The sequence below is a fragment of the Pezoporus wallicus genome, unplaced genomic scaffold (genome assembly GCF_028554395.1).
Source record: "Pezoporus wallicus isolate ANWC-B61680 ecotype Strahan unplaced genomic scaffold, APGP_CSIRO_Pwel_v1 contig_4710, whole genome shotgun sequence".
Taxonomy (NCBI): Eukaryota; Metazoa; Chordata; class Aves; order Psittaciformes; family Psittacidae; genus Pezoporus; species Pezoporus wallicus.
Window position 1 is genome coordinate 5663208 of NW_026640647.1, and position 11196 is coordinate 5674403.

An 11196-nucleotide genomic window follows, 5' to 3' on the forward strand; every position below is an offset into this window, starting at 1 on the left:
TTCACACTGTTGAAATGTATTTAAAATGGTTTGTATGTAATGTTTCTTGTCTGCTTTTTGTCTCTAGAGGAAGGTGTGCTCTATTCACATTTATATAAGCTGGAATCATATTTTACAGTTGCTGTTGATTATTCCCCCCCCCCCCCCCAGACGCAGTATAAGAGGAAAATGAACATGGCAAAGACTGATTTCTAGGGTTTGGTCTTCTGTAAAAGCTGAAATAAGGAGATGTAAAACTGCCATTTTCCTTGTGAAAGACTGTAAAGAAAGCATTACTTTCTGAGCGAGCTTTTCTGGAGAAGAGGGGGAGAAACCCTAGAATGCAGAGTCTCATCAGAACCCTTTTGTTAACGGGTATTTTTGGTTTTCTCTCAAATGGCTGAGAAAATACCATGTATGAATTTATAAATAATTGCTTTCAGTTACTTCTTTTGTATAAGCTGCCCAATACCCTTGCTATGCTGTATAAGTTGTGTTTCATGGAACAGTGTGAGTATGAAATAAAAAAAGCTAATTTTGGGGTTTTAAATCGTCTGTGGATGCCACTATGAAAGCTGACATTGTTAAAGCCACTACAGAGTTTTCTATGAATACTTGTAAGAATTGCTTTGTTATATATAAACCTAAATAAAGAGATTGTATTGATACAGAGACATTGGATAAGAACATTTAAAAGGCTATTCTTTAGGTCTAAAAGAAAAGGCTTGCTGTAAAATGGTGCATTATTCCATTTATTAAAGATCATATTAATGACAAAAAGCACGTTCTTTTGTGGGTTTTTCATGGTATTATCTGTTACAGAAATGCTGTCAGGAAGGGGAGGAAAGCCCCTGTTGCAGCTGTGTTTTGTTGGTTAAGGATAAGGAACTGCTTCATTACCAAGGGCTGAATAGGACTTTGGGACACCTTTGGCATGTGACAGATCACACACTGCTTTGTGGTCAGAAACTAGTGTGAAATAATTAGGGCTTGTTGCTACATTAATGCAGTGCCTCTGACTGCTTTTTACCCATTTTCACCAGTCAGCCAGTTAAGTTGCTTGTTACTGGCACCTAAATGCAGCGTGGTAGGTGTTTCAAAGCAGTAGGCCATCCATGGCCTCTTGTCATACATTGTCTGCTAAGTGTTTAAATGCAGAAAAACAAAAGGAAGAAGAAAACTAAGAAAGAAAACAGGAGGAAAAGGCATTAAAGTAAATACTTTTTCACTTTTGGTTGGGCTGCACTTGGATTTACGGCAACCCAGCATGTGGAAGGACACAGCAGGCAACAACCTTTGCCGGTGGAATGAGGATTAAAATAGCAACCCGTGTCCTTCCCACACAAACTATTGCAGTCTTTTCCTTCCCCATGAGGAGACAACGTCACAGCGTTCTTCCAAGTAGGAGCTTCCTCAGCCCAGAGTTGGTGTCCCATCCAACACAACTAGAAGAGATGTAGGTCCACCTGCAAATTTCCCCCCCTGACCCAGGAGCTTGCCTGCTCTGCCCTCCGGAAGGTAAGGTGCTGGGAACAGACAGGCCTTTTCTCCACTGCAGCCTCTTTTGTTTTGCTTCCTGGTGTTTTCCAGTGAAGAGTTCTTCCTCTAGGTTCCCTTCTTCCAGTCATGCCTGTGGGGAGCTTCAAGGTGAGTCATTAACTGGAATCACCCCCATACAAACGGTAGATGTGCTGTACCTGTACACAGGTGATGCTGTTCATTTGATCCCATCTTTCTCATCTCCTGTGTGACCACTGGTAAGTGTGAGGGAGTTAGCGTTCCATGGTCTGATTGGCGCTAAGGCAGGCAGCAGGATGCTGAGGCTTTAGAGCATGGATGCTTATCTATGTGAAGAACAGAGGGAAATGAATACAAAATGGCCCTGGGAACTATCACCCCTACTCACTTAAGTTACCTTCCCTTTCTAAACAGCACCAAGCACTGTACTGTGGGACCCCACCGGTTCCAGCACTTTCCATTATGCACAGATTGGCTGGACATATCCTGCATCTCAGTTGCTTCATGGTTTGTATCTCCTCCTTTCTTAATTCCTGTTAATTTATTTTCTATATGAATACTGATGATTTTTTCAAGCAAATAAGAAAGTGGTGCAAGTGTTAGACCTCTGTGGCCAAAGAACTACCTCCAAAATTCAAAGAAAGGAGGGAGACAGAATGTGGATCTTCATTTCTTGCTGGCATTAATAAGGAGGAAGCAACAAACTGAGGCAGAGGGTCTGGTCGAGCATCTGCCTGTATGGTGAATCACCTTAGCCCCAAGAATTAATCTGGCTACAGGGAAGGAACACGACAAGTCTCCCTTCCCCTCTAAGCAGGAGGCAGACTCCATGCTCCAGGGTGGATCTGCAGCTACTTTGGGGGTTTCTGGATTGGAGCTCAGGACAGTTACTGAGAAGGAGCCAGTCCCTCCCTGACAGAGAGCTCTGTGCTGACATGCAGTGGCTTGCTGTTGGCTCAAGATGGCTGAGCAACACGAGCTCACAGGAAAAGAGACACTGGGTAGCCAGGTCTGATTCCCTACACGTGGGGCTTTAAGGATGGGCCTACAAAGCTCTTTGTATCCAGAGATCTCAGTGATCCCGGTGGGAGACAGAGACCTTTGAAGTCCTCCCAGGAACAGCTCCAAGGAAGTCAGGTTTCCCACAAGGTTGTAGCCAGGGACACCAGGAGTGCTGGGAGCCACAGGAAGCTCTCGTTTCCCTGTGGCACAATAGGCCCATTCATTTCCTGCTGCCCTGCCCTGTGCAGCAGCTCTGCCTCTGGAGCAGGGGAGAAGGTGGTGGCAGCGCTGCAGCAGGTCAGGGAGGAATGCTGACCCCATCAACACAAGAGCGACAGGGAGCTGTGCCCATTCCACCTTCACCAGCGCCCGGGGTGGAGGGGCTGCTGCTGCCAAGGAAGCTGAGAAGGAACTGGGGGGGCAGCCCTGACTAAAGAGGTAGATGTGTCCCCCACCCAGCAAGAGCAGCCAAGTTCTGCCCTGCCCAGCAGATGTGGCTGAGTTGCGTCCTCAGGGCATCTGGGAAGCCTTGACTCAGCTCTGCACTAACACAGTGTTACTGGTGAGCTTTACCGATGTACTTTGTACCGGGTGCATGAGCTACTCAGGCGTAAGAAACGGTCTCCTCATAGAGTTCCCTGTGTGACCTCATATTCTCACCTCAGCCAGCTCTCTCCTGCAGAAATAACAGCCACTTGTATTCGGCTTTCGCTTTGCTAATGGGAAATGAAAGTAAAACAACAATAATTATATTCCTCTTTGTTCCAGAGCAGTGATGCAGCTGCAGAATGCACTTTGTAGAACACAGCCACGTCAGTCTTCCATTTGTTTCCATTCAGGGCTTTTTCCCCCATTTACTTCTTGCTAATTCTGATGTTATGGAAATTCTCCACGTGCAGGAGATTATAGACATCTGCTCACTGCCATGACCCAAAGCACATTCTGTTGGGTAAGGAGGTTAATTTTCCGCAGACAGGAAAACTCGGCTATACCAAAACGTTTCAATCTGTATAAATTCATCTCTTCGTGTTAGTCTGAAAGGTTGTAATTGTCCACCCAACAGGGAGCAGAAATGTTTTGATTCCTAGAATTTAAATGGCACACTCAGGTCTTCTGCTTTTATGCCAGGGGATCCCCTTCTTTCAGCTCCCAGCACCACAGGAGAAGTCTGTGGGAAATCCACAAGTTGTGATCTGAGCTGAAGTCGTGCTGTGGGGATCACTCATGCCCCTTTTACAAAGACAGCAAATAATGCTGCCTGAGGACAGCTGGGCTGTGCAAGATGATGTAAGGAAAGCACGTTGGTATTTACTATGCAGCATCTGAGCAAATGGCATTTCTAGATGGGGCTTGCATGGGCACTGGGAAAAAGGTAAAGATGCAAATACTGAGAAAGGTTGGAAATGCACGATCCAGGTGCATTTTGATTCCTGATGGGAAGCACAGGAGTTTCCCAAGGCCTTTTGTCACGTTGTAAGCACCTTTTGAGAATGAGGATGTACACCCACTACGGAGCAGGCATGGTTTGGGCATGATGGGCAGTGTCTCAAACACATGAGGTGGATTTGAGGGAAGAGGAAAGATCATGGATGAAGGGTAGGGATATTTGTTTCAGGCATCAGCAACACAGTAGGGCCCAGTACTTGTCTTTGGCCTGATTTCTTTGTTGGTCCTGTAGGGCATTGTGATAAAGAGGGTACAGAGGCGGTACAGCTCATTTTACTGGTGCTGCTGCTTGCATCAGACCTGCAAGCAGCTCCTGAGAACGGTACGGGCTTTTTTGCTTTCCCCTTTCATTTAGTGCAGCCTTTGTTTGTGAGAAGTTCGTGCCATAGACGATCGCATTTCCCAGTCAGAATGACCAGAAATATGGTTTCCATAAGGTACTTTTATGCACATGGAACTGTATGCATAAGAAGTGAGGTTAGTTTGTGCTCTGTTCCTGGTTTTGTTCCTGATGGTTGTTAGCCTGTATTTTTTTTTTTGCAGTGACTGGCATTTTACCAGCCAGCTGTAATGCATTTATATATTTTTAATTATATATAATTATACCTGTTTTCCCAATTTTTTTCTCCCCTTCCCCATCTCCCTCTCCCTTCCCCTTTCCTCTTACTGGAAAGGCAACAATCGAGCCCTGCAGATGTGTTGTAACGAGTAGCTTCTTGCACCTCCGTGCGTCTGGATCGGTGAAAAAGTCAGATCTGACACAAATCACTGTGGCAGGTTGGAGGTCTGACTCTAGCATGTGAGGTCAGTGTTGCTGCTGCACACATTCCTTTCCCTGGTGCAGCCAAGGTGTATACAGGTGGCCAGAGAACCTCCTGCAGGAGGGAGGCCTTACTGGATCTCCACTGAGGTGGAAAGAATTCACTGGGAACCTGCATTTCTGTTGCTATTCCAGGAGGTTTCTTGCAGGACCATTAAAAACACTGAATCAGGCCTCAGAAACAGCCGGCTTAAAAACACTCTTAAGCAGGATAATTTTATTTGTTGTTTGCTTCTGGAAAACCAGAATGTAACTAAATCATGTGTTTGAGCTTCCCCCTGCGATCATGAGTGGTAGAAATGTGTTTTTAAGACATGGGCAAGCGGAAGATCCCATGTGCTTACATGAGCTATGAACTGAGACTGAAAGTGAAACGTGAAGCCTTTGAGCCAAACAGAAGCAAGCAGCAGTATCAGAAAGGCTTGACGTGAGCACTGTGTTAACCCTAGCAGAGCACCCAGCCACAGGAGGTACCCACAGGTTCTCCTGTTGCAGGACAGCAGTGGCCAACAAGCTGCAGGCTTGGGAAGCCTTTCCCTATTGCACTTTGGGGTCCAAGGATTAACTGGTCTCTGCTCCAAGGATGAGAGACAACCTGCAGGCTCACCACTGTACCAGCCACGACTGCTGGAGGTGTCTGCATGCCTCTGCTGAGCAGTGTGAGCCTGACACCCTGCCTGAGCATTGTGTGAGGCCTGGGCTGCTAACAGAAGTAGGGCTTGGGGCTTTGCCCAGCTTTGCTTTCCTCATCTCAGAGATGATATCCACTCTTGCAGTGATGGCTCCCCAGCTATCCTGGAGGCAAAGTAAGCTGAACACCAGATGCAATGCATGAGGACAGGATGAGACAAACTGATGACTGGTTGAGATGTAACCAAACTAGTTAAGAGCTCCCTTGGCACCCATGGCTGAATGCAACAAGGATTCAGAACACTGCTTGATCAGTTCTAAGTGGATGATTTCCCAAATCAGAGAATCCCGTGCTCCCGCTTCATCACACGCCCTGCTAAAGTTAATTAGTTTAACTCCAGGGCTAGTACATGTATGTGGAGAGAAAAGCAAAATCATTTTGTCACTGCTTCTCAGTAGCCATTGTGCTCACGGCCATTGGAATGGCCATGAATAAGCCATGCCAATATACTTCTCACAATCTCTTTAGCTTTTCTAAATGTTATAAAAATAAACGAAAGCAGAACATGATTTTAGGCCTGAATCAGAATGAGCAAACCCTCTTCTTTCCTCTCTTAGGTGAAAAGTATCTACAGTTCTGTGCCTATTCATCGCACATACAGGATGTTTATCATCCTGCAATATGGCCATAAAATCCACATCATTATTGAAATTGATAATGTCAATAACTGAAATAAATCTTTTACAGCATATAATTCCATGTGACTCTATGATTATACTTACAGGACAGAAATTGTGCTGGTGGCTTGTAGGAGCATTCAGTGTTCAATCCTTGTAAATCAAGAGCTTCCTTCCATAGTTCGAACACGTTCTTCCGCTCTGAGACTAGGAATACAGAAATATGTTATATCCCTATACACAGCAAAAATAAAGACAAATCTCTGTATTACATTTGCAAGCTCTGGAAATATGTGCTAAAAATATTAAGGTTTTGGAAGATAATCTTAAAGAAAAATTGCTTGCTTCATGAAAGGAAGGGAAGTTTTATTGTTGGAGGGAGGAATTGCGTGCAAATTATCATCCAGCATCTTTCTTGCAGGATACCTTAGGGAGACTAAACTGTGCCTTGTTTCAATGAACTCAGCCACCTCTCTCAATGTTACCAAACCCACAGATTTAGAAACGTGATGGACAACATGGCTTTTCTGCTGCTCTTCCCTCAGCAGAACCCAGTAACAGCTGCAGTCACTCTCATTTGATGAACCACACATGACTCCAGTTGCCCCTCTCCTTCAGTAGCTGGACACTCAAGGTTATTGCTTAGTGTTGCTGCTGTCATTTAACCTGCGTTCAGAAAACTGGTCTGTATATGTGGGAAAACATAGAATCACAGAATAGTTAGGTTGGAAAGGACCTTAAGATCATCAAGTTCCAACCCCCCTGCCATGGGCAGGGATGCCTCATGTCACAAGTAGGTGAACTTAGCATTGTCTTTTAAAGAAATTAACCTTGTACTTCCCCTAGGTAATTCTGTTCGCCATGAACACGTGCTGGAAACATCTCTCAAGCCTGCAGGTAAGTGTTGCATTGAGGAACTGCGCTGGTTTGTCAGAAATATGTTATCTTAACGCCAGTGAGGCACGGAAGCCTCAGGATGTTATTTATATGACAACTTCTCTCAAAGATTGTGCTTCATAAAATGCAGCAGGAGCGCATTTTGCTTCAAGTTGTCTTTTGCTTATCACATGTAGTTTGATTTATGGCCAAGGTCCCATCTGTTGTTTTTTATTGTTTTAATCTTAATACCTTATTTCAATCTGCTTGCCTGCTCAAATCCCACCAGATATTCTGGAATATTAACTGGGATCTTACAGGTTTTGTGTGAAGCAAATTCCTTTATATTTGTCCTATTTCTCACATGTCTCCCGTTGATGTTGAACACCCCCATAAACAAGCAAAACAAACTCTCTCTGCAGGGGAGAGATAAGAAATGCAATGAAATATCCTGGGGCATAATCTAATGTTTAGATTAGACTCCCAGAATCTCTCGTCTTTCAACCTTCAGTGTTGCGTGCAACAACTGCAGGTAAAAAAAACCAAAACAATTTGGGGCACTAAACTGCTTCTTTACATGTGCTGCTTTGCATTGGTTTAATTTTGGAATAAGACATGAATACATTTGAAGCTATGTGGATCACAGTCATTTTCCATCAGATTTGCTATTATCACCATTACTTTTAACAGCACGTTTTCATATGTATTACTGTGAGCAGTGAGCGGTTCTACTCATTAACTTCCAATGCTTTAGTACAACAAAACTCCATGAGTGTTTGTTGGTTTGATATCCATACAGTGGGATGTGGGCCTGTGAACTTGGCTAAACCTCTTCAAGCTTGTTTCTCTGCTTTTCATTCAGGGTCACTATTTTGACCACTTCCCTGACTTGTTTACATCCCTGTTTTCAGCAGGTTGCACATTTATTCATGCAGCTCTGTGTGGTTTGCTCTGTGTGGTTTATCAGTCAGCCTTTGAGTGCACTCTTGATGTGCTTCTAGTATTTGGATTTATTTGTTTGTATCCTCAGCTTTTACTACACACCGTATTTTAGGAAAGAACCAATCCCTTGCATGTAAGGGGACATCTGCAGTTCCTAATCTCCCAACAAGGACTATGTTACAAAGCAGTACATTTCGGCAGGCCCCTGGTTTAGGTGCTGAGTGCCTCCAGGTCAGTGGGAGGTGGGAATGCTCATCACCTCCTGTGGTGGCACTTCAGCGTGGTAAGTGAGCACATCAGTGACTGTGCAGCTCCCGTGGGCCAATGGAGCTGAAGATGCAGAGACAGATCCTGACTGTAAGAAATGTGTTGTTCAGAGCTGGCCTGGACAGCATTTGGCAAAGTCTGAAGGTAGTAAGGAGCGTGACAGCTCAAACAAAACCCAGAGCTTGGGAGGTGTGAATTACAAGGAGAGTCTGGGGGGGGATCTGGATCCAAGTTATTTGGGACTGGGGTTTTGATTTAGGTTTATTTGGGTTTTGGGGGGTTGGGTTTTTTTAAAGTAAAAAGTTTCAAAACCATTTTCAAGTAACTCATAATCCTCCTTTAGTTGTCTCCATTATTTCTGTAAGGTGTAGGAGTAAGATCTTGTTGTAACACATTTGTAACAGTTTAAACAAATTAACGTATGAAGTACATTAGGTCTGAGTACATGACTTTACACGTTGAACTTTCACGTCTAGAGCAGTATACGTAAATGCTTTGCTTTTTATTGTCATAACAACTGTGTGGAGCAATGCCATTTTTGCGGTGTGACAATAATGTGGGAAGTACTATAATTGTCACAGATATCTTCTGCATTCAAAGTCGTGACTTGGCTCCATAACATGCATCATGCAAATAAACCTGAATCAATACCTTTCATTTTTGGCCTCTTCAAAACAGTAACAGGAATCAGAATGCGTTCGGAATATTTAATGCCATAAACATATATTTATGGCACACCGCTTCCAAACAACCACAGTTTTTCTGGGGAGGATAAACTGTCCAAGGGATGAAAGCCTGCTGAGCAATTGCACTGGCACTGGCAGCGGGTGCTGTCAGAGCAGGAGGAACTGCAGAGAGGATTGCATCTTCTGCTCTCCACTGGGAATTGCAGCAATGCTGCAGAGGTTAGCCTGCTGTAGGATAACTGTGTGCAGTCCTGGGCTGCTGTCATGGTGTAACCCAGCAGGCAGCTGAGCAGCACACAGCCACTCGTTCAGTCACACACACACCCCCCCCCCAATGGGGTGGGGAGACAATCAGAAGGGGGAAAAAGTAAAATCTGTGGGGTGAGACCAAGGCAGCCTAATAGGATGTAAAAGGAAGGGGAAATACTAATAATAATACTAACAACTACTAAAATGATGCACAAGCTTGCTCACCACCTGCTGACTGATGCCCACCCAGTTCCCAAGAAGCAGACTGTCCCAGGTCACCTGATAGAGTGTTTACCTCTATCCTATACCAGCCTATAATTTGGAATATGCATTCTCCAAAACTCCACCTAAGAAAGCTTGTGTCTCCGTTTTGCTAATTGGTAGAGAGGGAATGACCTCCACTGCTGACAGTAGGTAGCCCATGCTGTTTTCTGCCTCTCGGTCATTCCTGGTGAGCAGAACACTCTCCCAGGTATTTCATTAGTCAAGTGGGCTATCTGGGATTTTGATGCTTTGCCACATTGTACCCCCAGTGCTTGTGATGGCTCCAAGGATGTGGCGCTACGTGTGTAATTTATAAGGGAATTTAAGTAAATTGCACACTTAAGAAAGGGCTAGAGTAATGATATGCCAGACTTCTGGTGCCTTCCCTTGACATCACCAGCTTCAGGGGCAGCCCAAGGTCACTCTCAAGTCTGGGCACAGCCTCTTGTAGCCAGTTGTGGTTGACCCGTCCTGCTACGCTACAGGCCCTATTACTACTATTTAGAGTACCTGTGGGCAAGCATAAAATGCACCCATTCTGTTCTTTTTTTTGCCAGTTTGGTTTCTCACAAATGGCTCTTGACTCTGACAAGAGCTTTAACCTTCAAGGCCTGAGGCAGGCCCATGTGCAGGCATCCTTCAGAAGTGCACGTATATAGTCTTGCTTTTCAGGCTTGTTAAACGTGTGAGCCACCAGGCTGGAGCTCTTCAAAGGGGAAGCTGGGGCTTTTTAAGCGAAGCAGACTTCAATCAGAAACAGCGAGGGAGAAAAGAGGAGAGAAAAACACCAACCCCAGGCGTAACCAAGCTGAAGAAAGAACACTATGTAATTCGTTTGTATCATAGCAATGGTATTCAATTGCAACACGCAACTCACAGAGCGATATTGAAAAAGAATGTAAGTTCGGTACCTCAGAACAGGCATTTGCAATACAGAGACGGGATTTACGGACTTCTTCGTGTCTTGGAGGTGCCAAAGCGTATCTACCTTGTATCTAAATAACCCAAACACGTAACTCAAGCCTGCTTCACGCGTGCGCTCCCTTCCCTAGGGTATAAATCAGGTTAAGAGGACGTCATAGTTAGCAAGTGTTCTGAAGAGATTGCAGCGAAGACGCGCCTAATCTAACGGAGAAAGAGTAAACACAGCAGCTGAGGGGAGAAGTCTGCCTGGATATTACCCGCGCATCCGCTGCCATCATCAGTCACGCTAAGCCGGTGGCAAAGCGATTGGACGAGCCGCTGCTGAGCCCTCGTCCTCTCCTGCCCCGCGTTCAGAGATAACAGCGATCCCGCAGCCCTGTTATAACGCAGCCCCGGGACGGGCCCGCCGCCACCCCCCACGTGACAGCGGGCACCTGGCCCCTGCCCGGCGCTGCGGCGGCCCCTCCGTCACGGCCCGTGCCAGCCCGGGGTCAGGACCGCGGCCCCGCTGGTCCCCGGGGAGGTGGGGGCCCCTCAGCCGAGAGCTCCCTGCTCCCCGCTCGCGCGCGACCCCTCGCTCCGCGCGGCGGCACGTGCCCAGGGCAGCGCGCGGCCCCGCCGGCAGCCACGCGCGCGCGCGCGTGTGTGTGTGTGTCTTTAAGCGCTGCCCCTCCCCTTCCCTCCCGGCGCAGGCTCCGCCACTCAGGAGCGCTCTCCGCAGCCAATGGGCGCGCCGTATCTGCGCGAGCCGAGAGGCGGCGCGCCCAATGGGAGGGCGCAGGGGGCGGCCGGGGCACTATTGTTGATGAGGCGAGCGGAGGCTCCGGAGGCAGCGCGGGTGTCCCCGGGCTGGGGGACGGCAGCGAGGACGGGTCGGGGTCGCGATCGGCGCTACCTGAGGCGTTGGACCCTCGC